The sequence below is a fragment of the Megalobrama amblycephala genome, linkage group LG13, assembly GCF_018812025.1.
Source record: "Megalobrama amblycephala isolate DHTTF-2021 linkage group LG13, ASM1881202v1, whole genome shotgun sequence".
NCBI classification, from domain to species: domain Eukaryota; kingdom Metazoa; phylum Chordata; class Actinopteri; order Cypriniformes; family Xenocyprididae; genus Megalobrama; species Megalobrama amblycephala.
Window position 1 is genome coordinate 4,518,064 of NC_063056.1, and position 27,286 is coordinate 4,545,349.

The 27,286-nt window shown below is 37.5% G+C and overlaps 1 long non-coding RNA gene and 1 pseudogene across 1 annotated transcript; one reads left to right on the forward strand and one right to left on the reverse strand.

Annotated features, from left to right (window-relative positions):
- Positions 1 to 486: 486 nt before the first annotated feature.
- On the reverse strand, positions 487 to 4,306 carry LOC125243871. Its single transcript, XR_007179163.1, has 2 exons — positions 4,089 to 4,306; positions 487 to 814 (listed from the first exon to the last, which is right to left on the reverse strand). It is a non-coding gene; the product is annotated as an uncharacterized LOC125243871 (long non-coding RNA).
- The window catches only part of LOC125243870, a 76,737-nt pseudogene continuing 50,145 nt past the window's right edge, over positions 695 to 27,286 (forward strand).

Sequence of the window (27,286 nt, forward strand, 5' to 3'; positions counted from 1 at the left end):
ATTTGCTTTTCATACAAGACATTACAGCTTTTAATACATTTTAACTGTGTTGTTTTAGAGTACACATCTGTACACACAAAACAATATAAATTCTTTAAAGGTTCAAAAAGTTTTTTTTTTTTTTGTTTGTTTTTTTTCAATGATGGCATAGAAGAACCATTTTGGTTTTCCCAAAGAACCTCAGTGAACATTTCTTAAAAGAACCATTTTTTTTTTTTCTCTTGTGTGAAGAACATTTTAATCATCTAAAGAACCTTTTCCACTATAAAGAACCTTTTGTACAATAGAAAGGTTCCGTAAATGTTAAAGATTCTTCATGGAACCAAAAATGCCAATAAGGAACCTTAAATGTAAACAATGTTATTCATAAACTAATACCAACTGAGAAACTGCAAAGTGTCTCTCTCTCTCTCTCTCTCTCTCTCTCTCTCTATATATATATATATATATTAATATCATTATTATTATTATTATACTCATATTATATATATATATATATATATATATATATATATATATATATATATATATATATATATATATATACTCATGCATTTTAAGCTAAAATCTTGATGTGTGCATAATAAAAGTTTGTCTCTTCATCATTTCAGGTGGTGCAGAGCTCAACGTTGCTGTTGAAGAGGGCACAATCATCCACATTAACACAAGTGCTGGCATAAACGCACAGTGTGAAGTTTGTATAAGTCAGGTGTGCCAATCTTCTGTGATCCTCAGAAATGATACGAGTTTGAATTTCAGCTGTTCACAGCCAGAGGATGTGTTCACCGTGCAGATCATCAGAGATATTGGAGAGCTGTCAGATAAAAGTAATACTTTTACTCCTTACATTTTTCATTTAGACAATCATATTTCACTGGTCATTAAGATATAAATCTTTCTCTTATAAAAAAAAAAAAAAACTGGTCTGGTTTACTAAATAAACAAATTTAGGCATATACTTTTAGCAGACCACAACTTTTTGTGTACTTTCACACATCTTAGCACCTCCATTATGGCAATTTATTAAAAGCTGTGACCGCTAGGAATGTCCCTCTCCTTTTATAGTATTTTATCTACAGAACATTACATTATTATCCATTTTGAATTATACCCTCTGGTGCTTTACGTTGTAATTTTTAAAAAAATATGTTTTACTTCATCAGAATGGTATGAGACTTGTTGGCACTATGTGAACACACATGAACAAAAGAAATCATTTGAAAAGGTTAAATTTCCTAAAAAAAAAATAAAAAAAAAGTCACACTTTTGGGGGGGGGGGGGGGGGGTAGTAACTACGGCACTGTAAAATAAAGCGTTACCAATAGTTATTGCATAAATATTAGGCTGATTAGTAGCTAGTGGTTGTTCGATAGTCTGTTTCAACAGCAATAACAAACAAACGTTACAGCGCATTTGCACTTTTGTGGGCCAAACTTAACTTCCAGTAGACTTCAACAAAGAATCAATAACAGCAGAGTCCCTCTAGAGTAGATTATTTCTGATAACAAGCAAAATAAATAAGTAAATTACTTTAGTTAGCAATTTAAAACTGTGTCTAGCCAGTGTTATTTTGGGTTGCCAGTAGAAGAAAGGAACCGTTACTTGGTCAAAGTCAAATTTATTCCTTATTATTATTATTATTCCTTAAGTCCGTATTTAATTTAATGCTTCAAAAGCTATGCATTATTGTATTTGTTATGTCCCCAGGAAGCAAGCCAAAGGCTTAAATACTGTAGGTTATTTGTATAGCATTGATGGAAAACATTGTGGCTCTTATGTTTGATAGATATCAGGTATCATAACGCTAGCTCAAATTATTGATAAAGTGTATCAGCTACAACATTAAGCTAACGTTACTGTGTAAAATCAATGTATACAATGTTATCTACGTGTGTAGCAATCAATTTAGCTAAATCATTACTATTGCAGTCTTGTTACTGGTCAGCTAGCTATTATCTGTCGCTTATCATAAGTTTGTTACTTGTAACGAAGTGAGTGCTACAGATCCTTGAATTCTTGCCTGGCTGCCAAACCTCTTGATCCATGCTCGCCATTTCCACTCATCTTTAGGACACTGAAACATTTTTATTTTCTACAAGTTATTTGTTCCAGATGTCAGATTTTATCCTACAGCACATCAACCTGAGCTCAACTGAATGTTTTGCTAGTCATTCTTACATATTTGGGACTTTAGCGACCTGGATCTATATCTAACACGGATGGATCTCTACCTGTCGCGATAATATAAAACTCCTCTGATATTAGAGTAACATAATAATAAAATAAAGCATATTTTGTAACCTTTGGAGCTTGAGCTTTTGAGCAGATGTTTTAAGCCATCTTCCCTATCCTCGTCAGAGCTCATTTCCCAGTACTTTCAGCAAATGATAGTTTTGAGAATATGTTCATCATTTTTAACATCTTCAAAATCAATATTTTGATCACTGATCAAGTGACAGTGACACTCATATTTGATTGCGTTCAGTACTTGCTCTGCAGTAAATCGCTGAGCCATTTCACGTTTTGCTAATGATACTTCCTATTCTTTCATTTTCTGTCTGAATGAAACGTCACTTCATCATTGTGTATCAGACATTGCCACCTTGTGGAATAAAGGTGAATTGCACTTATTCCATCATCTAAGATTCAATTATTGTTCTACAGAAAAAAAATATACAAACACTGATACACACCTCAAGTCATTGGCGACCCTATACAATTTTTACAAAAAATGAATGGGAAAACAGGCATTCTTTTATAATTTTATGATTTTCTTTGGGTTATATTATATATATGAATATATATGAATTTATTGAGGAATACTAAGAAGGATGATGTCTAACTTAAAAAAAATTAATGAGGAGGAGGGTAGTGAATGACGTCCCGGGTCGATAAAGACCCAAGGTATGCATTTAAGGGTTAATTGTGTTTGTAGTCGGCACCATATTACTAGCCACTAGCCAGACCGATAAACAAACACAGACCGGAAGTTAAAGGATTAGTTCACATTAAAGTTTAATTTACTCACCCTCAAGCCATCCTAGGCGCCAGATTTACTAAATGGGGCAAATTAGCGTGAGAGCGCAATTCCACAAATGTGGCAATGGGAGTGGCAAGTTTTGCACGTGATCTACTGCTGACGCGGAAATTAAAGAACACAGATGCAGTTATTAGTAAATCGCGTTGTGTGATTCGTTTAAATACTCTCCTCCCATAAATTTTGCATCTAAAAGGTAAACTCCTACAAATGTATATGCAATAAGGTCAGCCACAAAAACAACTCAGTCCTGCCTTTTCAGCACTAATTTTGAACTGTGTGTCTTTAGTAAATCTCAGCAGTAGTTTTTTAATGCCAAGAGAGGGTTTGCGCTAGTAAAACGGTGTTAGTAAATCGGTGTATTTAATTTAGTAGCCTTAGGCATATATGACTTTCTTCTAAAATAAAATATCTAGCTTCCACCAGACCACCTTCTGTATTCAACTTACAAAGAAAGAAAGAAACTTACAAAGAAACTCTCACAGTTCAAAACACTTACGCTACATCCTACACCTTCCCTATTCAACTTATGAAAAAAAAAAAGTAACTTACGCAACGTCAGTTACACTTTCTTCGTAGGTTGAATACAGAAGGCGGTCTGGCGGAAGATAGATATTTTCATACTTATAGATATTATCATACTTTATTAAACCCTGTGGATTACACGTTTATGATGGATGGATGTGGAGTGTAAACAGGGCCTGTTTATTAGATATGGCATATAAATTATGTAAATGCATATTTGCTGAATGTTGACAGTAAATGAGAAAGTATTATAGCATTTGCCTTTGTATTGCTAATAATATAAAAGCAAACACTATAATACTTTTCGTATATAGTTTATTTTCTTTGCTAAAGAGCTCTATGTAATAACGTATTAGATAGGACTGTTAAACAGACAGATGCTGCGTATGAAATCACATACTGGTACTACATTTGAATTTACTTTCTGACCGTTAAAAAAGTATATTCTATATATTATGAATATGAGTAGTATGAATGAAATTTGGACGTACTACATCCGCCATGTTTTTACTGTCATGTGACCTACCAGCATTAGTTGTGTTGATTCAATAACATTCATAAATCCTCATGGAAGAGTAAAGTGTCCATCGAATGCACACGTCAGAATCTTGCAGGAAGTAGTAGGTCATCTGGGTAATCCACCTACTATTTTTCGAAAACTATGTATTCAGACACTTTGGCGTATGGTTTATCACATACTACATAGTAGGGTTAGTATTCAATTTCTGATGTAGCGTGTAAACTAATGAAGACAGAGTGTTTTGTTCTTTAGGTATGTTTATACAACAATTGTGTCCTACAAATCGGAAAGTTTCCTTTGCATTTTTTTGTGTGCAGAAGACAACGTCACATGGATCTGCAAAAATGAATAAAAACATTGTATTCTTCTGCCAGGCCAGTAGATGGAGATGTGTGTAAAGAAACACTATACGCCTATAGACTGAAAATGTAACATGCACATGACATCACCATTTTCACAAGTTCGTGTTTTTGTAGTTTATACAGAGACAATAATGATAAACATGCACTTTGAATCCCGTTTTCAAAAGTTTGTGTTTTCAGGCCCCCAAAACGCTGTTGTCGAGTAAATGAATGACCAAAAGGCATTAAAGATTCCTGTTTTAAGTTGAAAATGGTGTTGTGTAAACAGCCTCTCTGGTGCTGCCATTTTCAGCACTGTCAAAATAAAAGTCCCATTTCCGACAAATGCTGATATTTAAAAAAAATATATATATATATGGCCATACATTGGTCTTGATAATATATCAGATGACTACTACTTAGCACCATAAAATTCCCTCAAAATACAAAATGTTAAATAAAAATATTTTTGATCAAAAACTACTTTTATCCAGGAGGAGTATGAGTGTGACCCATAAATGAGGAGCACCAGAGGGTTAAATTTAACACTGTGTGTTTGTTGTCAACTTAATAAATATAATGGGTATTTCTCTGACATAACACATTTGTTCAACAGTGAAATCAATCATTGAACCCAAAGAACATCATGTCTTTCAAAAGTTCAATCGGACCTTCACCTGGAATCTGAAGCCTCCAGCTACAAGGAGAGTCAGTTTGTTTTTCAGGATTCCTGGTTTACGGCAGATTCCGCCTACAGACAGCTGCCCAGACAAACACGTTTACACGATCACATCGGAGAATGTCAGTGTTGGAAGGTTTTGTCATAATGGAGCCATTAGAACAGTCAATGTGAATAATGTTGTCAAACTGTCTTTGGAAGTGTCTGGAGGTCAACCTCTGGACATGAAAGATATTGGTGTATTACCGGTATTAACCATTTACTGTAAGTGCTCTGGTAAAGCTTATATATTTAAGCACAAACTGTCTAAACAAAGTTGTCATATGTGAATTATTGAACTATCTTTATTTTACAGCAGCACTGGCTTCTATTCATGTTGTTCTCCCAGAGGGGAGTTCAACCCAAGAATTCTTTACCCCAAACCCTTTTCCTGAAAATGCAGAGACAGTGTGGCATTTCTACAAGCCCCCTCCGTACTACACAGATGTGCACATTCTAAACTACACTGTTCCAACATGTCTCCAACCTGAAAACATCCCAACAATGAGGTACTTCCAGATGGACAAGAGCCATCTTGTAAAACCTCTGAATGGAAGCCAGCCATCATTGGAGACTGGATACTTTAACATCTCCATAAAGAACTGCAGAATCTCCAGGTCAGATCCTTCATCGGGAGGCCTAATGGTGCACTTTCAAATCTCTACCAGCAAGAGAAAAATGGGTATGTAGCATTTTTTAATTAGATTTGTATGTAGAATTAGATTTGCTTATTTTTATGTACCTTTATAGTAGTTATATTTCCAAACATATCTCATAAGTTTACACACCCCTTTACAGAATATGCAAGATATTAATAAATGGGTCATTCTGAGTCAACTTGGGTTGGGAATCGAAAGGAATTCCAGTTCCATTAAAATGATTAAACAACCAATGAAAAATAGTAGTAAGGGAAAAATGCACAAAACTCAACTCAAACAGTCCTTTTTGTGTTTGTTATACTTGTTAAATGAGTTTAACAAACTGTTAATCTCAACAAATTCACTAACACTTTACAATAAGGTAATGCTATTTCATACATTCTGACTTATTTACACTCTTAAAGAGGATTCTCATGCTAAACATGGGCAAGTTTCAAAACACTAGTTGGACGTATGACAGAGTATTTCTGTGCCAAATAAACTACTTCCGGTTGTGGACATGAATTTCTTGTATAGACACTTCTCCCTGATAAGTGTGCACACACACATCACCCAGAGCGAGAGCAAGAGCGCGTCCATCAACACGCTTCGTTCGGGTTATGGAAGCCGAGAGATTTTTCAGCAATGGCTGTGTCCTAATTCAGGGGCTGCACCCTTTGAAGGTTGCATTTGTGGGCTGAATACATCATCGAGGCAGTTTAATTTAAGAAAAATAACCATTAGATTGCAAAGTAAGAAAGAAATTACAGTATTTTACACCTCACAATGAATATCAGTCAATTTTATCATGGTTACTTTTCTTAAATAAGACATCCTTGATGATGTATGCAGCCTTCAAATGCAACCTTCGGAGGACACAGCCTCCAAAATGAGACACACCTCCTGTCACCGAAGGAGTGTGTTTTTGATTGTGAGGGATAGATTACCTTTTTCAGCTTCCCAAAGAACCCAGCGTTAAGGGAACAGTGGATGAAGTTTGTTTTTCTTGGGCAGCAATGGAGTTTTGCGTGTTTGTTTGTTCCCGGAATTTCAGTGGTTAATACTTTGTAAACAAGTCCCAGTTTGGAGCTGGATTTAGATCAGATTGCGGGTGGTGAGTAAAACTCCATTAAAAATGTCTGTGTTTTGTTGGCAATCAGTACATATAATGTAAACAGCACAAACGTTTTTGTTACCCTTTTATTTATAATGATGTCACAGCTTGCAGATGATCTCTATGCAAAAGCTACGCACGCTCATGACTCTTTAGCTCCGCCCACGGCACTGATGCAGACATGCCTCCAGGAGCTCTGATTTTTCAGAAAGACTTGGTACAGCTTATCTATCTTTTATAAATATGATAAAACTAAAGACTTTTCAGAGATGTGAAGGATGAAAAGTGACCACTCCAATTTAGACCTACCTATATTGTAGTTACATATAGCTTTCATTGGCAGATTTGCTTTATGTGTTTCCCCGGCATTGAAATCAGGCACATATAAATTTCAGGAAACACAATTCCTGGCTTTGACATATTATAAGGAGCACATTCGAGCCCAATGTTTAGAGTAATCGTTTGTTTTACTTGCGTTTTTGCAGTTTACCCTATTAAATCCAGTCATGCAGCAGGTTCTTTTGCCACTCAGTCCAGCTGAGGTTGCGTGTTCCGGCGGGAAAGTTACGTCGATGCATGCCCTCTGTTGACTTGATTGAGAAATTCAGAGAGGAAATACGGACTTCAATTGGCGGGCTGAGGACTGCTGTTGAATCCTCTCGAATACAAGCAGTGGAAACCTCACTGTAAGATGTGGATAACAGAGTGCAGACACTGGAGAAAAATCCTTATCAAAGAATTAATCACACCGGTGTTTTTCTTAAACTAAATAATAAACCAGAATGTGATAATTAAACCAAAAAAAAAACCATAAAGAAAAAAAAAGATTTAAGATTTAAGATTTAAGCGTGCCGCTCTCACTCCCACTCGCCACACCACACTTCCGCTCCCAGCAGACAATCCACACACACACAGAGAGGGAGAGAGAAAGAAAGAGGTTTACAAAACTTTATTTAAAAACACTTCATAACAATCTTTAATAAATCACATAATAAATATAGAAATTAAAATTCAACCTCAAATGTCCATCATAAATAATAGACAAAACATCATTAACACACTTTCGCACAATTTACTTACCCCCATGTCATGTTCATGTCTTTCTTTCTTCTCTATTTGAATTCCAGCAATCCAGACACTGCTAAGTGTATTACTGCCCTCCACAGGTCAAAGTTTGAACTAAATTGTCATATATAATATGCTAGTGCAAGTATATAACAATTTAGTTCAAACTTTGACCTGTGGAGGGCAGTAGTACACTTAGTGTCTACACTGCCGGAATTCTAATAGAGAAGAAGAAGAAGAAGAGAGCTAGTTCAAGATGAGCATTTCTGGTTAAAACGTATATAATTTTATATTTTTATTTTTTAGAAAATGAGTGATGGTTTCTCTAGATAAGAACCTTATTCCTCATCTGGGATCATGTAGAACGCTTTGAAGCTGCACTGAAACTGTAATTTTGACCTTCAACCATTTGGGCTCCATTGAAGTCCACTATATGGAGAAAAATCCTGGAATGTTTTCAGCAAAAACCTTAATTTCTTTTCGACTTAAGAAAGAAAGACATGAACATGAATTAATTTGAATTAGAAAGTGAACTTATGTTCATTATTCAAAAGTTTTATTATTCAATTATTCAAAACATGCGCACATGCTTACAGATGACAAAAGTCTTGTCAGAATCATAGGATTGAAAAACAACGGTTCCTCTCATATCCAACTCCAAGATTCATCAATATCTCTTTCTACTTTAAAAAGTTTTCCAAAAGTGCAACATTGACTGATTAAAGGATGTAACCTCAGACAGGTTCACTTTTTCCAGTTCCATTAAAACAGATATCTATCTAATTTAAGACCACCTGCTTTTTGTAAAATCATTTTCGCAGTCTGAGTCCAAACTAAGTCCTCATGATACAGTAATCACAGTGCTGCTTGTATTCTAAAAGCACAGATCTTACTCTGCACATCCACCAGACCTTGACCTCCCTCATAAACAGGAAGGTTGAGGCAGCCAGGTTATTTACATCCAGAACTCTTCCTCTGTACGACATTAGTGGTAATATCGATTTCCATTTAAGCAGTCAGGCAGACACCTTTTCCAGCATTCCCTCCCAATTTTTATTCTGAAATTGTTTATTTCCAAAAAAACAAAAAAAACAAAAACAAACAAAAAAAACACCTAGACTTTTAAGTCCCTCACTTTCTCCCCAGTTTACCCTTGCTGATGACGCTGTCTCATACTTTCCAATAGTTTCTGTTAAAATATTAAAATCATTTTCATTTGAAATAAAAACAGTAACATCATCAGCATAAGCTGATATCGAGATTTCATGCATAATGTTTACATCAGGAAAATGAAATCCACGGATATACCTTTTAGCCTACACAACAGTGGCTCAATAGCAAGACTATATAATTGTCCAGAAAGTGGACAGCCTTGCCTAATCCCTACAGGTATTGGTGCACTCAATCCTCCACCAGCTTTCACAATCACAAAAACTTCAGAATATAACAGTTGGATATATGATATAAAATTCTTTCCAAAGCCAAAATTTTTCAAAACCTCAAAAAGATATGTATGATTGGCTCTATCAAAAGCATTCTCTTGGTCTAACGAAAGCACACCCAGGTCAACATTATTAAATTGATTAAAATCAATTACATCTCTTAACAAAAAGAAGATTATCCATAATTGACCTATTAGGGATACAATACGTTTGATCTCTGTGAACTAATAATTCCAAAATATGTTTCAGCCTATTTGCTAAACATTTTGATAGTATTTTATAGTCCATACACAGTAAAGAGACAGGTCTCCAGTTCTTCAGAAGGCATAAATCCCCCTTTTAAGGGAGCAAAGAAAGGACTGCTCTTCGACAGCTTGTAGGAAGTAATTTATTCAGTCAGAACTCACTATAATGTCAGAAACTGCGAATATATGCTGCATGGAGATAGAACAGTTATAGTTTAGTTCAATTACGGTTATAACTTATATTGTCTTCTTGTTTTTATTCATTATATTAGTGCAAGCCTGTTGTACCGCACCCCGTTCGACTTTACCAATGAGTTTTATGACGTTTATCGTACTTCACACAAAAGATAATGCGTCCGTTTTCTCTTTAGAAAATCACTGTAGGAGCTTAATAAAACACAGTGAAAGTGTGCATTAAAATATTATCCATAAACTCTCTCTCCCTCGCATTATGCTCAACATACATAGTGAATTACACAAACACTTGTTACAACTAACAGTAAAACAAATATATAAAGACCTTATGCCTTAACAAACTGGTAAACTTTATACCCGTAAATAAACTCCGATGAACTGTAATAAAATGCTCTCACCATCACCGTAAAGTGCTATCACTGCCATATCAAGTATCACTCTGGAGACTGTAAACTGGATCACAAACATTTTACTGATCTATCCTTGAGTAACAAATTTTTAGCACAACCTCTGTTTTGTATTGTCCTTTTGTATTGACATTTGTTCACAAAGCAGTCCGGTGTGAAATGATTCACACAGACAAACAAATTTCGGTAGAATTGAGGGAGCATTTTTTTCAGAAACAAAATTAATCCACCTTGTCTTCAGTGGCTCAGATTTAGGGAGTAAATGGAGAGATCTATGTGGATTAATAAATCCAGCTACAGAACACCTAAAACGCTTGGGAGACGTTCTCATCAGTGCAGCAATGGCTGACTGTACAGCTGGCTGTGAATTCGCTCAGGGTGGTTCTATGTTAAAACGGCAGTGTCTGTCAACATTTGTGGGCGGGGCCTGTGGCTGTTGTGACATCACACTGCCAGGGATCTGGAAACCACTTGTTCTGAGACACTGCTTATGATTTATGGAGATAAAAAAAAAAGGAGTGGTTGGATTTTTATCATTATAGGGTGGTTGTGTACACACACTGACAACACACATTTATAGCCAAACGCCATGCAAAAATGAATTTCGCATAATAGGTCCCCTTTAAATAAAATGTTCTTAAAGGTGCCCTAGAACCCTTTTTCACAAGATGTAATATAAGTCTAAGGTGTCCCTTGAATGTGTCTGTGAAGTTTCAGCTCAAAATAACTCATAGATGTTTTATTATTCAATTTTCTAACTGCTTATTTTGGGGCATAATTAGAAATGCACCGATTCAGAGCATGTCCCCTTTAAATGCTTGCGCTCCCCACCCCCAAGCTCGCAACTCTATAATACACTGCATAAACAAAGTTCACACAGCTAATATAACCCTCAAAATGGATCTTTATAAAGTGTTCGTCATGCAGCATCTCAGATTATATAAGTATAGTATTTATTTGGATGTTTACATTTAATTCTGAATGAGTTTGATAGCGGCTAACGGGGCTAATGCTAACATTACACACTGTTGGAGAGATTTATAAAGAATGAAGTTGTGTTTATGAATTATACAGACTGCAAGTGTTTAAAAATGAAAATAACATAACTTACTAAATATTGCATAGTTAGTAAGGGTGTTGACATCATCAATAGCAATGAGGTCAACCCCGCCCTTACTCTTAGCATAAGACTTCTTAAGAGAACTCTTAGTGGTGAGATAAAATGTTTTGTGAATACGGCCCCAGGTTTATTAGGCTATTTAACATTTAGGTCTACTGGTAAAATAAGAAACTTCTCAAAAATTAAAATAGAAATCAAATAAATCCAAATTACTATAAATGTTTTTCTATGACATAAATAGGAAAAAATAATTATTATGATACAGAGGTGGCATGAGTGCAGTTATTTAGCAACCACATTCACAATCAATAGGCTATAGTCGAGATCCATGATATTTATTGCAGTTCATCACCAAGAAGGTTTGATCGCAGATTCAGCCAGAGGAAGCAACTCATGACAGAACACAGACTGACTGAATGAGACTTTCAATTAAGCAAAAAATCTCAAATGGAGATTGCTAAACTGCAGGTTAACTTACTTGTTTGTGTTTTCAGATCATTTGCGCTTCTTCCGCAGTGTGGAAGATAGCATATGTGCATGGTTGCCAGATTGCAAAGATAAAAGTAAAACCCTGGGTAGAAATCATGTTCTTTTAGCAGAAGAGCTCCGATTGGGGTATTTAAATGACTGAAATCTGGCAACAATCTCAGTATGAAGATAGAACATATGCGATTCATATGTTCATATTTCTTCCCCCAACTCCTACAGCTGACCAATCACATTTTGGTAGGAGAGCCTTTGTTGAAACAGGAGCTAAACTGGGCATTTGAGACAGATGGCAAAGAAGTGCTGTAAAATAACGTAAAATGTGAAAAAAAAATTTTCACTCAAGTATGACAACCTATTCTAGTACACCAAGACTTTGTAAAAGGGCATAATAGGACCACTTGAAACAGGCAGCAGCTGCCTTTGTTCAATCAGTGAAAAAGACACTGCAAATAACTTGCAAACAAGCAAACATCAAATAATCAAACACTGTACGTCTTCCTCAGCTGCGGGAGTCTAGGGTCGAGAAACCCTTTTTGTTATGGTCCTTTAAAAATCAAATGTCTGGAGGAAAATAAATTGAAAAAGTAAAAGATAAAAACAAAAACACAACACATCCAAAATCAAAACCAAAATCATTTATTATGGAACGCTGTTATGTTTATTAAAATGCCTATTTAAATTGAATTTCTCTAAAAATGTACTAGACTCAATAGTTGTATTTAATTTCAATGTCAGATTGGTGAATTTCACCTAAAGGTGACACGTTTGCAGGCAAGTTTAAAAAGGTTAGTGCAACCAAAAATTAAAATTCTGTCATTAATTACTCACCCTTCATGTAGATCCAAACCCATAAGACCTCTGTTCATCTTCGTAACACAAATTAAGATATTTTTGATGAAATGCACGTCGGTCTTCCTAACAGTGTAGTGCTTATGGGTTCTAGGTCAGAAGGCTCATTATAGACCTTTGTCACACTTCCTATTTCCGGTCAGATAAGCAGTGTATCTCTACTTCTAGTACAATTGACCCTTCGCCGGGAGTTTGATTGACAAGCGATCTAATCAATCAGAATGCAGAATCCGCCATTTTATCCGACAAAGCAGTCAGGAGTTAGAAGATTAAGTTAAGTTAAACTTGAAAAATGTATATTGACGTATTTTCGCATTTGAAACAACATTCATTCTCATGTTCATTCATGTTTATTTGATGCTATAAATGGACTAGTAGGAAGAGATGATCGGTTTACGAGCCTCTTGAGCTGAGGTGCTACAGCAATCTGTCACGACCACGGTCACGACACAGTAAAGAGCCACAAAATGGTTTCTATTGTTTGAATTTCTTAAAAAACGACACAGTTTGAAAGATTGGGACTTTGTTTAATATCATAAGTAACCTGCTTTGTCTTGTCTGTCGACGCGTTGTCAGTATCCTCTTTGCTCCGCAATGTATTTTTCACTGCGTGTGGCGTGATAGCGCCACGGCTTGTCGGACAAACCAACCGTAATAAAGGGGGGCGGGTCTTTGTGAAGGGTCAGTTGAAACACAATCAAAACTATTGGCTGAATCCTCTCGTTGGGGTTATGTGGAAATTCTGCAGCTGTAATTCTGAACAACAACACCCTTACCTCAGATTTCACTGTTTCACAATACAAAAAGAATTGAAGAAAGCATGGGTGATACTTATACAGCGGGATGAAAGTCCTTGTAAAATAATATACAGTACGTTCGTGTGTAATATGCATAGCATTTCGAAACAGATGATGTTTACATCTCTCTTCTACTTGCTGAAATGTTCCTAAAAATATATTTGAGCAAATGTGCATTTTAAATAAATATTTCCCAACTAACCTGTCCCAGTCCAGTGCTCGTCTTCTCATTAACAGAGCCGGCCAATGTAAGGCAGCGTTCTCATGTAGAACCTGGAAGCTCAACACTGTATTTAAAAAGTAAACTGTATAGGAGACTGATGCAGACAAGAAGAAATTGTTGAATAAAGGCTGAAATGTCTTTATTACCTTTCTGGGCTTTAATCAAATTATGTGAACTGAATGTCTTTTTTTTTACACAGTCACTTTAGTTGAACCGACTGAAGATTTTCAATAAAAAAGTCAACTCATAATTTTGAACTTTGAACTTGACATCTTTTAAGTGCTTTTAAGTGTCTGGGTTTGTATGGATGGCATTATATTTAGTTATATGGGGTTCAACAGTAAACTTTGAGTTGCAAGAAAAATTACTTATATATAAAAATTACTTAGCCTATATACTTATATATAATATATAATTACTTATAAAATACTGCATATTGCAGGTTAAAATTTTTTTTCGAGATTAATATATAACCTTGTAAAAAAATACCATATAAAAAGGTGCTGCGTGGCTTAAAAATGTTTTGCAGGACATAAGGGCACGAATTTAGTAGATAAAGTGACGGTCTCTGTAAAAAACGCTTTTTTTTCTCAGCGTCGCGTCATTTTACATCATGAGAGGGAGTCGTTCACCGAGCTCTGTGTTGACTCGGTTATTAACTTACTGAACCAACCTGAATACATTAATTTATAACAACAAAACCAAGTTGTATTGGTTAAATCTAGCAGAAATAGCTCTTTAATAAAACAATTTTAGAGTCCTAGGCCTACAGGCCTTGGCCTGAAAAGGCATGCAGCAAGAAGGGGGTCTCTTCAGTCGTCCAAGAAGCAAGGAAAGAGAGGGAGGAGCGTTGTGCTCTAGCTTTCAACCTCTGGTCAGAGTTCAACCTCTTAGGGTTGATGTGGATGATTAGGTGAAGATGTTGTATTTCAGGGTGACAACACACCTCCTGTCAGGGCTTTTATGACCGAGCAAGATTAACTGGCTGAGTTTTTGAAGAAGAACTATTAAAGATTCTTGTAATAGTGATGTGTTGCACAGGTATGGACATACCGCATTCACAAACATTTAAATCTTCTCGATACGAACCCATAGACACTAAACATGGCCTAATTGAAGTCACCTTAAATGTATCATAAAACATGTGAATACAATGAGTGCAATACAACAACAGTAATAATGGCTACCATTTCCTGGGGATGTGCATGTTCATTTATAGAACAGTCTGTCTATACATTAATGCAGGAAAGTCTGTGTTATGTGGGGATAATGCAGGAAAGATGCACGTTTCTTGTGTCTCTTCTCTGCACTCAATGTGGCAACCACATTCTTTAGTGCAATAAAACTTTTAATTAAGAACTTCTCGGGGGATGGGGGACAGGCCCCAGAGTGCTTTAAACAATTATTGGTTAACTATACAAATAATTGTGTCTGAGTTGTCTCAGTCGTTACAGAGGTGCTACTAGCAGTAGACTTCTCCCTTCTAGGCGAATTTTCTCCAGAACTCCCGGGAGCAGAACAACTGGGGGAAATGCGTACACTGCGTAGGCAGCCTCGGCCATGTCTGTACCATGGCATGCAGTCCCAGAGGAGCTGGATGTGTGAAGGAGAACCAAAGTGGACAGTGCTTCGTATCCTGAGACGTGAACAGATCCACTTCTGCTTGGCCATAAATCTCCCATATGAGCTTCACCACCTCTGGGTGAAGTCTCCATTCCCCTGGCCTCAGCCCCTGCCTCGACAGAATGTCTGCTCCAATATTCTGAGTCCCTGGAATATAGATAGCTCTCAAGGAGAGCATCTTCCCCAGAGACCACAGGAGGATCTGTTGCGCCAGTTTGTATAATGGGCGCGACCGCAGACCCCCCTGCCGATTTATATATGAGACCACCGATGTATTGTCTGTTCTGACTAGCACATGATGGCCCCTCAGGTCTGGAAGGAAGAACTTCAGCGCATTGAAGACTGCCATCATCTCCAGGCAATTTATGTGCCACGAGAGCTGATGACTATTCCACATACCCTGAGCTGAGCGGTCTTCCATTACCGCTCCCCAGCCTGTGAGAGAAGCGTCCGTCGTCAGAGTGATACAACGACATCAAGCTCCTAACACAGGACCCTGGGACAGGAACCAATTTTTCTTCCATATGATCAAGGCGTGGAGACAGCGCTGCATGATCTTGATCATACCAAATGGGTTGCCCCTCGGAAAACCCTTTGGTCCTGAGCCACCACTGTAAGGGTCTCATGTACAGCAGGCCAAAAGGTATCACGTTGGACGCTGCTGCCATCAGACCCAACAGTTTCTGAAACTGTTTTACAGGGCGTGACTGGACTAGCTTAAATTCTTTCATGACTAATAGAATAGCAGTGATGCGAACTGGAGCGTCCTCAGAGGAAGCTTCTCACAATGCTCGCATTCAGCCCCCCCGAAGGCTGAAAGAGCATGCTCCGCTCCCAAACACATCATGCACAAATCGTGTGTATCCCCACCCGAGAGAAGGAACACACGGTTTAAATGCTTGAGTGTTCACCATTATAACTGTGATATTGAGCCATGTAATATCGTGACAGACAAAAATAAATAGACAAGGACAGTTTCACATAGAGCGCTTTGCTGAGGCAGAAAAGCTGAAGCCGGTCTCGCCGGATGTGTATTTATCCTTTCCTGGTCGTGACGTCACCCGCCCGTGACGTTCACTCTCACCATTGGACTAGTTGACAGTCGTGCATCAGACGCTGTCACACTGGAGGCGTTCCCAAAGCGATCCTATCGGACGCAGCGAGTTCCCTCGAAAGGGAAATAGCAAATTGATGTCTTATTTAATGTAATATTACACTGTAAAACTCAATAAGTTCAGAATACTCAAAACATTTAAGGAAACTTATTACCTCAAAACATTTAAGTTAACTAACTTATTTTTTTTAAGTTAGTAGAACTTAATTTTTTTGTGACAAGTGGGGCAGGGCCAAGAGCCATGGAAGTGGAGCAAGGCAGGTGTGGTGCACAGCTCTCATTAACAATCACATCACTGGCATTCCTTCGCTCCCACAGTTCTCAGCCTCGCCCCACTCAAGTACATATAGTTAATTTACATAAACATCACATTTAGATCTTGGTTAAATGTTAGTTATAGCAAAAAACACATGCTATTATAACTATCAAAGAGGCTGTCAATATATACTTGCATGTATGTAATCAAACAACATACAGTATATGTGGTCTTGAAAGTTTTGCAGCCCATCCTCAACCTAACCACACGGTCTACTCTTCACCAGAATGGTAACCCTTCAAAACTAACATAACAGAACCCCCTGTCAATCCCAACATAACACAACATTAAACACTAACTTATGTCTCCCTATGTTAATCTTATGCAAAAACACACAAAATAACACTTAATTTCAACATTTATACAGTCTGATGCAAAGCATGCTGGGAATTAGAAATCTGCTGCAACTCAACTCAATCATATTAAGTTCACCTTGCTACAATGAAATTTTGAGTTCACACAACTTTTTTTCTGTTAAGTACAATGAACTTTTATTATTATTTGAGTGAAACAAACTAATTTCATTTAATTAATTTCACTGTTCAGTTTTACAGTGCACTTGTCACCATGACCAACTCTTCTAAATTAGCATAACAAAACATGAATCACTACTAAATCTCTCTTACCATTAATCTTGCACAAAAAAACATTATATAACACTTGATTTTAGCATTTACTTTTCCTTTCGTTAGTTGTTATGACAACGGGCGGTGCACATATGCATGCGCCGAACGCGTCTTTCCCATGGTCTTTCCGCGCTCATGGGCAAAGGAGTTTCTCTGAATTTCACGCGCGAGACTGAACGGAACGCGTGAAATGACGTATACATGGACTGGAGCTCACGTTCACATTGGGAACACGGGAGCACCACGATGCGACCGCAAAAGGCACTTTCACTTTCACGATCAAAGTGCACGCCACTGATAAGCATTGTAAATGCAGTATTGCAGTATACACATACCAATCAATTAAACGCACAGATCTCCACTCGTGCGTCCTCCACTGGATGAGGCAATATCACTTTCGTTTCTATTTCAGATATCTCTTTTATAGATGCCATCAATGCTTTTGCCTTTCAAGATGTAATTACCGAAATCAAAACAGTCCATAAACTATAAATCCTCACGAAAACTTCAGTCAAGCCAGCTCGCGCGTCAACCAGAGAGATCAGCCTCCTTACCTTAAAGTGTCAAATTTCTCAGTTTCTGAATGGACGGTTTGGCTTGATTGACAGACGCTGACGTTCGGGCATGTTTAAATACCATCGACCTGTCCTAAAACGTTAGCACGCTTTGATCGACTGTTTGGAGATCGCGTGTTTCTCCGTTCGAGAGCGCATTTCCTGTTCACATCCGCGAAACAACAGCTGATTATTTACGAACGGATCGCTTACAGAAACTTGAAAATGGTCTCATTTGAAAGAAAATATCCGAAGCTAAAAGATGATATAGTGTGACTAATTGAAGCAGTCCTTATCAAAAGTGCGAGGTCGACTTCTATCTTTTCAAAACTGCGGGGGTCCTGACCCCCCTGTCCCCCGTGCCAACGGCGCCCCTGGTGAACAAACATAAACGACGATTGGGACAATTGACGGGTCAGCGCTGCATCATCAAGAGAGTTTAAGCCTTGACAATTTATATATTCAAGTGCAAGAAGGCACAAAAGGGAGGTCATTTCGTGTGCTGTAAGGAAATTTTTATATGCAAAAACAAGCCAAAAATCAGCATCTCTTGACAGCCCACAAATATTAAACTGAGCTTTCTTGCATGACATTTTGCTCTTAAGTGGACAGATTAATTAAAAAAATATGTCAAAAAATAGCGAGTATCCCAGTAAACATAGTTGGTTAGGTCTTAATATACAGTATCGGTATATTAGATCCATGCATTGTCTGTGTTTTTAATGTTAATCAAACAACAAAGGCCAAAGAAAATTATCCCTCACTTCTGTTGAGTGAATAACTTTTGTAACTTTAATAAGTATTCATTAATAAAGATGTTTAATTTACAGTGAAAGTTATGCAGTGTTATATCACATTTCCTTACTTTAATTTATGTATCTGCAAACTACCTGAAAACCTTGAAAAGGATGGTTCATTTGTATCATTTGGATAATAATTGTATCACTGACTGTTTATTTGTCTTTAATAATGTTTTACATTTATATTAGTTAGGCTAGTGGTTTTAGATGTGGTCTTGAAATTGGAATAGAGAATTGTGAATCTTCACTGGTGTCTAAAATGTTGGTGTCATTACTGCTTGTTTTGGCAAAAAGTTTAATGGCCAGAAAAACAACAACAACAACAACAACAACAAAACATTTACGGCTAGAAAATTTTCATACGTCACTGGCCATAGGCAGATGTGGCAAAAAGTTAGTTTTAGGCCCTGTATATAGTTTTGGCAGTGGTTGTGTCTAAGTGAAAAATGTATTCATGTAGTTTAAACGATTTAACATATTATTACGACATTGAATAAGTCAGAAATTTGTAACATTTCTACAGTAATACCATATTGAAATATATTCAAAATCTAAAAAAATAAAATACTATCATCACAACTAAATGTAGCTGAACACCTACACATGTATTCATCTTTCAGTTTCATTACCATCTATACACAAGGGGAAACTTAGGAGGAAAAAGTTTTACTGTAACACAAACATGGACTATGTAACACATTGCAGTGAATTCTGAATTGAATTGTGTTTGAATTGAAACACTATGGGGAACGTAATACTTGAACCGATGTCTTAAAGCCAAGAATCAAACCACTCCAATACCATTGGCCGGCGACAGCTTATGACGTCATCATAGCGTGACCCGGAAGTATATAAGGGGCGCCTAGAGAACCAGTCAGTATATTATTGTCTTGAGGGACTGTTCAGCAGGCAGCCCTGAAGCATGGCAGGGAAACGCAGAGTCTCGTTCCCTGTTCTCAGGGAACCATGGTTACATACGTAACCTGAGACGTTCCCTTTCGAAAGGGAACTCGCTCTGCATTTGAAACGCTATGGGGAACGATATACCCATGCCACCATGCTTAAGGAGAGTGCATGCCAAGATGGCTAGACAAACGTCAGGCAGTTTAGAAAGAAACGCCAGATAGCAACTCACCCTCAACACAAAGGCTGTCAGTGACAACATTCCCTACGGCCAGCAGCACAAGCTGAGCCTCAATGAGGCCTTCCATAGAAAGCCTACCAAGGCTGCTCCAAGGCTTCTGGGACCAAATTTCCAAGCAAAGAAGGTCCCTTTAAGGGAATGTGGCTAGGGAATCGAAAGGAGAGCCCCGGCCAGTCACTAGAGGGGAACAAAGTCACTCCAATGCCACCAGGGAGGCCAACATGGTCTGATGAAGGACAAACTTAGTTTTGGCCAACCCTGTCTGAATACAGAATCTCAACAACGCATTCTTCAAAGAAGAGAGCAAGTAAGAGCAACTGCAAGAGGGGCAGTAAGCAACACAAACCCACACGTAGAGACGGACATCCTGGAGTGCAGAACTCAGCTGAATGCTATGAACCCTCTTATTGAGGGGAGTATACTCTGCTCATCCTAGGATCTACTCAGCGCTTGATTATTTGCACTGAGGAGGCTGTACGCGTCAACAGTGGTAAAGGGTCATACAAAATTAACACAGAACTGTGCCAACATGTAGACTAAAAAGGAGGTCTTTAGCCACAAGTGGCGCCAGCTAGTGATACTATAAGGGGACCAAGCTCAAGGGAACCAGCTCTAACCAAACAACAGTTGTGGGAGGCTAACACAACCTGAGCCAAGTCTACACATTCCAACAGGCAATGTACCAAATTAAACAATTACAGGGATACAAAGAAATGCCAACATGGTCTAAGGGAGGCCTACAAAGGCCTACTACCTCAAACAGACATGAGCATAAACCTGTGGCAGTGTTAGCTTACGTGAGCAAAACTCATGACCATATATCAACAGCACTTGAAAGCACAAGCTTGCTAAACTAGAAGGAGGCTAAATCATTAGAGCCTAAGGTTATATGCAATATAGCTGTTGTAATGATCCAACCCATGGGAGCAAATAGAAACCAAACTGCGAAAGTGGTTCTAAACACTACCCTGAGTGCGCAGTCCAACAGGTGATGCACTCAGTGAAACAACATAAACCCTAACTGGGGAGTACAATAGTCACCATGCTCTTAAATAGAGGCCAACACAAGCCTATTACTATTAGAACAGGTACTAACCTGTGGCAGCACTAGAGTAAAGTTCACATAAATATGTAGGGCAAACATTAGGACCCAAAGCAAACATAATGCTTTGAAAATACATGCCATCCTAAAGAGAATAAATGCTCTCACCAAACAGAAATAAATCTGTGCTGACCCCTAAAGAACGGAGGCTAAAAAGCTAGCACTGTCAACTCAAACTTGAATGTTATTTCAAGTGGCTCAGGGGAAAGACAAATTCATAGCATGAATAAAGTTCTAGAGAGTGGGGCCTAGCATAAAATTTATCTACGCAAAGATAAGGGCCTACCACCTGAGAAAACAGCACCAGGGAGGCTCATAACAGCCTACTACCTTGGCTGTTAATCTCAGCCATTGCACCTACATAAATAAGGGGAAAATGGGCATACGGCCAAACAACTCCCTCAGGAGAAGGCCAGAACTAGGGACTATACAACCTAATAAGGGATAGTAATACAAAGGGTGGTTTATAACAATAAACACCTAAACATAGTCCTAGCCTGGGCCACTAAGCTGTGGGCCTACAGGGCCACAAGCCCCAAAAACCCCTCTTACTTTTTCTAGTTACATACAAGGTTGTATTATTTTAAAACATAAAATATAGAACCAGTTTACCTTCCTGTGGCTCGAAGACCGAAGATTCCTCATTCCTCCTTTTTCTCCACATGAAAGGATGGAATCTAGGGTTCTTTAAAGCTCACAGTAAATAACAGAAAAACACAGACAGCGCCCTCAAGCACTGTCTATGCATGCTCCTCTCCCAGACAGAAAATGCCCAAAAATGTGAATATCAAGTGTCAAAACCTGGGACACGGATGAACACACTCTCTTGAAACATTTGTAAGGCATAATATAGATTCCCTTACCGGATTCGATACAATCACGATCAGACAGAACAGTCCCCAAAGACAAAAAGATACTGACTGGTTCTCTAGGCGCTCCTTATACTTCTGGGTCATGCTATGATGACGTCATAGGCCAATGGTATTGGAGTGGTTTGGTTCTTGGCTTTCAGACATCGGTTCACATGTGAGGTTCCCCATAACTTTTAAACGCAGAGCAAGTTCCCTTTTGAAAGGGAACAGCTAACAAATATTGTATAATGCCTGTCGATAGTGTTTTATGAGTTACAAAGTGTGTTTGTTGGGTGAAACCTTTGCTAGTGTTCTTGAAGAATGACTTGATTTGACATTCTGAATATGAAATTAACTGCTGTGCAGCTAAAAAGTTTGTTTGGTGAACTGAGGTTAATAAGACATCAAAAATTATGTAGTGTTACAGTGCTGCACAAATGGCAGCAATGTTTCTTTATGAAATAGCAGACGTGATAGTATAGACAATTTTTGAAAAAGCTCCAAATCATCTTAAAGGTTTGGATGCAGTGAGAATTTTACAGAGACAAAACAAAAAACTTAATTTATGAGTCAAACAAACTCTTTTTGTTTAAGAGACCATTTAAAACTGTAGCCTATAAATCAGTGGCATACCGGTACCGCATATCTGTGAGGCCCCCCCGCAAAGCATGAGATGGGGCCCCTCCCACCAGCAGTGATTGATGCTTCCGATGTTATTATTAATAATATTATGTAATTTTGATATGTATGCATATAGGCTATGTAGGATAACCTAGTTTTTTTTAGTTGGACTAAAATCCCGGCAGGAATATGAACTTGCAGCCAAACATGCCTCTGCTCCAATTGTTATAAAATAGCAGGAGATTTATTCAATGTTCATTTAGAAGAAAATTGTTTTTGTATAATTGTATTAATATTAAACTTCTTAGTTCAATGAATTTTAGTGTTGAACCAATTTTTTTGTCTTTTCCCCATTTTGAGGTAATTTAGCAATATTTATGATCTTCTGCTTGCATTTTTGGGATTCACTTGGATGCTTTATTTTCATCTGTAGTCAATTTAGTTCAGTTCTAAAAAAAAAAAAAAAAAAAAAAAGAAGCATAGTAAATAAGTGAATCTGCGACAGGGCCCATCATAGGGTGGGGGCCCCCCACGCACAACGGGGACTGCGGGGGTGTCCCGTATGCCCATGCTATAAATTGAATGATTTGGCCACAACTCATTATCCTTGATATGTTAACATAGGTAATTTCCTATGTATTCAGAATTGGGTTTGGATTGGGTTGGCTGCACTACCCCCACTGGCAATTTACATTTCAATACAGTAAGGCTTTATTTTTAAGGAGGTACAGACAAACAAGCTCACTAACTACCAATACTGTTACCAATGTCTAAGAATCTGTGGAACTTCTCAAATAAACTGGAGAAGATGCTGGGATTTACTGAAATTAAATTAAAAACAATTTTTACCACTGCTAGGACACATTTCTTTCAGCTTCACAACAGTAAATCTCACATTCAAAATGCACTAAAACTACTAAAATACTTAATTTATGTGTCAAATCAAATCATTCTTCACAAGACTAGAAAAAGTTTTCCCCCAAAAAACACACTTTGTCACTGTCAAAAAACAGGAGCATGTAACGGAGGGAGTCCACTGGAGGCGAGCGTAGTGAGAACCCAAGTGCAGTTTATTGACAATAATCCAAAATACAGACGTGAACATGAACAGGAACAGAAACGTGGCTTGACTTCATGTGGCTTGACTTAAACAGACTTGACTAGACAAAACGACTCACAGACAGCAGGTTACATAAACAATACATGACAAAGGAACATGGGGAAGACAATGGCTATAAATACAAGAACTGATAGAACACATGACTAGGACAACCAATGGGGAAGTGACACAAGGAACAAGAGAACCAATAACAGAACAGAACAAAAAAAAAAAAAACACATGACTATAACCAACCAATAAGAACATGACACATGGACTAAGGGAGAACATGAGCAGCAAGGGAAACATGACACAAACAAGCAACATGAAACAAACTACAAAATAAAAGACATGGAACCCAAAACATGAACACCAAAACACCTGTGACAGAGCATTACCCTGGTATGTTTTTTTGGGGGTTTTTTTTGTAAAATTTCTTTACAAAACAAGAATGACACTGTTTACTCTGTATATGTCATGAATGGAGACTCAGGCTGGAGATCCAAGTGCAGCGTTTTATTTACAGTGAGAATGGTCGTACAGGCAGAGTCAATCAGGAACAAACAGGGGCAGCAAAGGACAGGCAGGGTCGTAGTCAGGGTACAGGCGGTAGGTCAAAAGGCAGGCAGATATCATTCACAACAACAGGAAACAATAAACAATCCAAAGGGGTCCAAGGGCCGGTGGCAGAGAATCAAAAATGGGCAAACAGACAAGGTCGAGAACAGACAGGCAAACAGGGAATAAATGCTCAGAAATTGCAACAGGATGTTAACAATACTTCGCGGTGAGGTGGTGTGTGTGGAAGTCCTTTATAGTCCAGGTAATGAGCTGCAGCTGGGTGTGGTGATCAGTGTGGTGTGCTAGGGTGGATGTGGCAACAGGTGATAGGTGTGACGTGAACATGTGACTGACAGGGAGGATTGTGGGAAGTGTAGTCCGGGAACTGACAGGAGCAGGCGGTGATCGTGACAGTATAATTCAATGCAGTTTATAACTTTTTGTCATATAACATACAATTTATTTCTGACATAGACACAAACGTCACCAAATCTTTATGTTCTATATAGTCCAATTTACACATGCGTACATACTGTTTACAAAACTGTTCAACTTAAGTTCAAGACCTAACACAACACAAAAATGAGTAAGAATGAAATTTGCTACATTTCTACAGTAACACCATATTGAAATATATTCTGACTCTAAAAAAAATCTGAACACCTACACAAGTGTTAGTCTTTGTTTCATCACCATCTATACAAAAGGGAAAACTTAGGAATAATTTTGTACAGTAATTTTAACATGAACTACTGTGAATTATAAACAGTGGTCATTGTTGTTTTGTAAAGAAGTTGTGTAATGCTCCCGTTTTGTTGTTGTTGTTGTTGTTGTTGTTTTGTTTTATTAGTGACAAAGTGTGTTTGTTGGGGGAAACCTTTGCTAGTGTTGCGAATAATTGAGACATAAATTAAGTGTTTTTTGGTAGTTTTAGTGCATTTTGAGTGTGAAATTAACTGCTTTAATGTTGAAAGTTGGTTAGGTCATTTTTCAAAATGCTTCACTTATCCTAAACATTGAGAAATGTATCCTAGCGGTGGTAAAACTGTATTTTAATTTAATTTGGGTAAATCCCAAAATCTTCTCTAGTTTATTTGTGAAGTTCCACAGATTCTTAGACATTGGTAACAGTATTGGTAGTTAGTAAGCTATTTTGGCCTTTACCTCACCTGTGACAAAACTGTCCTGTATTAAAATTAAAATAAATACACATGACATTACTTATGTTAGAATATTAAGGATAATAATGAGTTATGGCCAAATCATCCAATCTTTAGACCACAGTTTTAAATTATATCTTAAACAAAAAGAGTTTGTTTAACTTAAGTTTTTAGTATCTGTGACTTTCTCACCACATATTATCATTCTGTGTCTTTAGTCACTCAGGATGATGGTGTGAATGATCCTATAGAGGCAGTGATACTTTAACCATTTACATGTGTTTGTGTAAATGTGTTTAACACTAATTCTGAATGATAAATAAGGCCACATGTACAGCTATTATAGTTTTTTTTTTTTTTTTTTTTTTTTTTTTCTCAATCACTATAGGACACATTTCATAATTATTCACACGGTTATTATTTAGACTGAAATTTGCAACATTTCTACAGTAGTATCATATTGAAATATATTTCAAATCTTAAAAAAATGAAATACTATCAAAACAATTAGATGTAGCTGAACACCTACATGTCAGTCTTTCATCATTTTCATCATTTATACTATTATTTATATTTGAAAAAGTGACAATTGGTAAAAAACATAATGAGTCAAAGACACTTATCTATTCTAATTTAATTCTAATATAACATTCTAATTTTGTCAGTTAATGGATAATGATTGGGTGACAAGCATCACCTGTCAGTCAGGGGGAAAACATGCAAACTGGACATCCATACTTCATATATTTCAATTGAGTCAACATAAAATTTTGAGATCTGACCTCCAAAATATTTACAGTGTGTTTGTGATGGTAAGAAATGCAAAGCAACCAAACAAACAGGTGTTGCACTTTACCATCTACCAACAATGGACTCTGACAGTCTTTTTAAGTCTGTTTAACAGAATACAATGCAGGCCAAATCTGGCCCGCCAAACATCTTAATCCGGCCTGCGGCATCCCAATCTCCCTCTTTTCCTGGTAGTGCGGCTAAATTTGGTTAGATATTGTGGCCGCAATGGCGCCTGCAGCTGTACGGCTGTATATGCACTGTTCGTATCATACACGCTCCTCCGACTGACCTAAGAAACAGTTTCCATGCGAATATTTCAGCAGTTATTATGCGTGTCCCGTATTTCTGTCGACTATCTTTTCCGTGAATTGGCCAAACACGCTTGCATAATGATCTGAAACGATTTGGATTTGTTCAGACTGCTCTGCATCTGTAGATGTTTCTCGGTCAGTAACAACAAATACAGAACAAATAGCACTGTTTTCATGTGTTTCACTAATTTACTTTAAACTATGCAGCACAGCGTTTATTCCCTGTCAGCTGTCACCATTATTAAACAACGTTGCGACATCAAATGAGATTAGCATTTCACACACCTCTCGTTTACAAACTACGATGATTAAACTAGTTTTAAATCGGATGAAACAGCCTCAACATTCCCAACTAGAATGATGAGGAAAACTGGAGAAATGTGCCATGAACGAAGATAGAAGCCTTTTACAGTAGGTGGCCATCCAAAACGGTGTTTCTACCGCCGCTCGTGCCGCCGCCGCGTCGCAAAGTGCATTTGCAGCTTTTGACCGCTGAGTGGCGTTTTAACCACATGTTATCCAACCAATGCATCAAAGCACATTTATCTTTATGCAAAATGTTAATTTTCTCACATATTAGGCCTATATTTATCACAAATACATTTTTTATTTATATTTTAAACTCCTTTAATAAAACAGCATGGATTTTTGACACGCACATACTTTGTTATTCGTTACCTGTCCTTTATTTGACAGATAACTACTTAGGAAAAATATAGCCTATCTGTTTGGACACTGATTAAGAAATTGTTTCGTGTTTCATGAATTATATCCTTTATTTTAGTAAAACGTGAGTCACTGAATAATTTCGCTCCCATTATTAAGGCACGATTTAGCTAAATCATTAAAACTAAAAAGAATGGACGAATTAATAAAACGTCATAAAA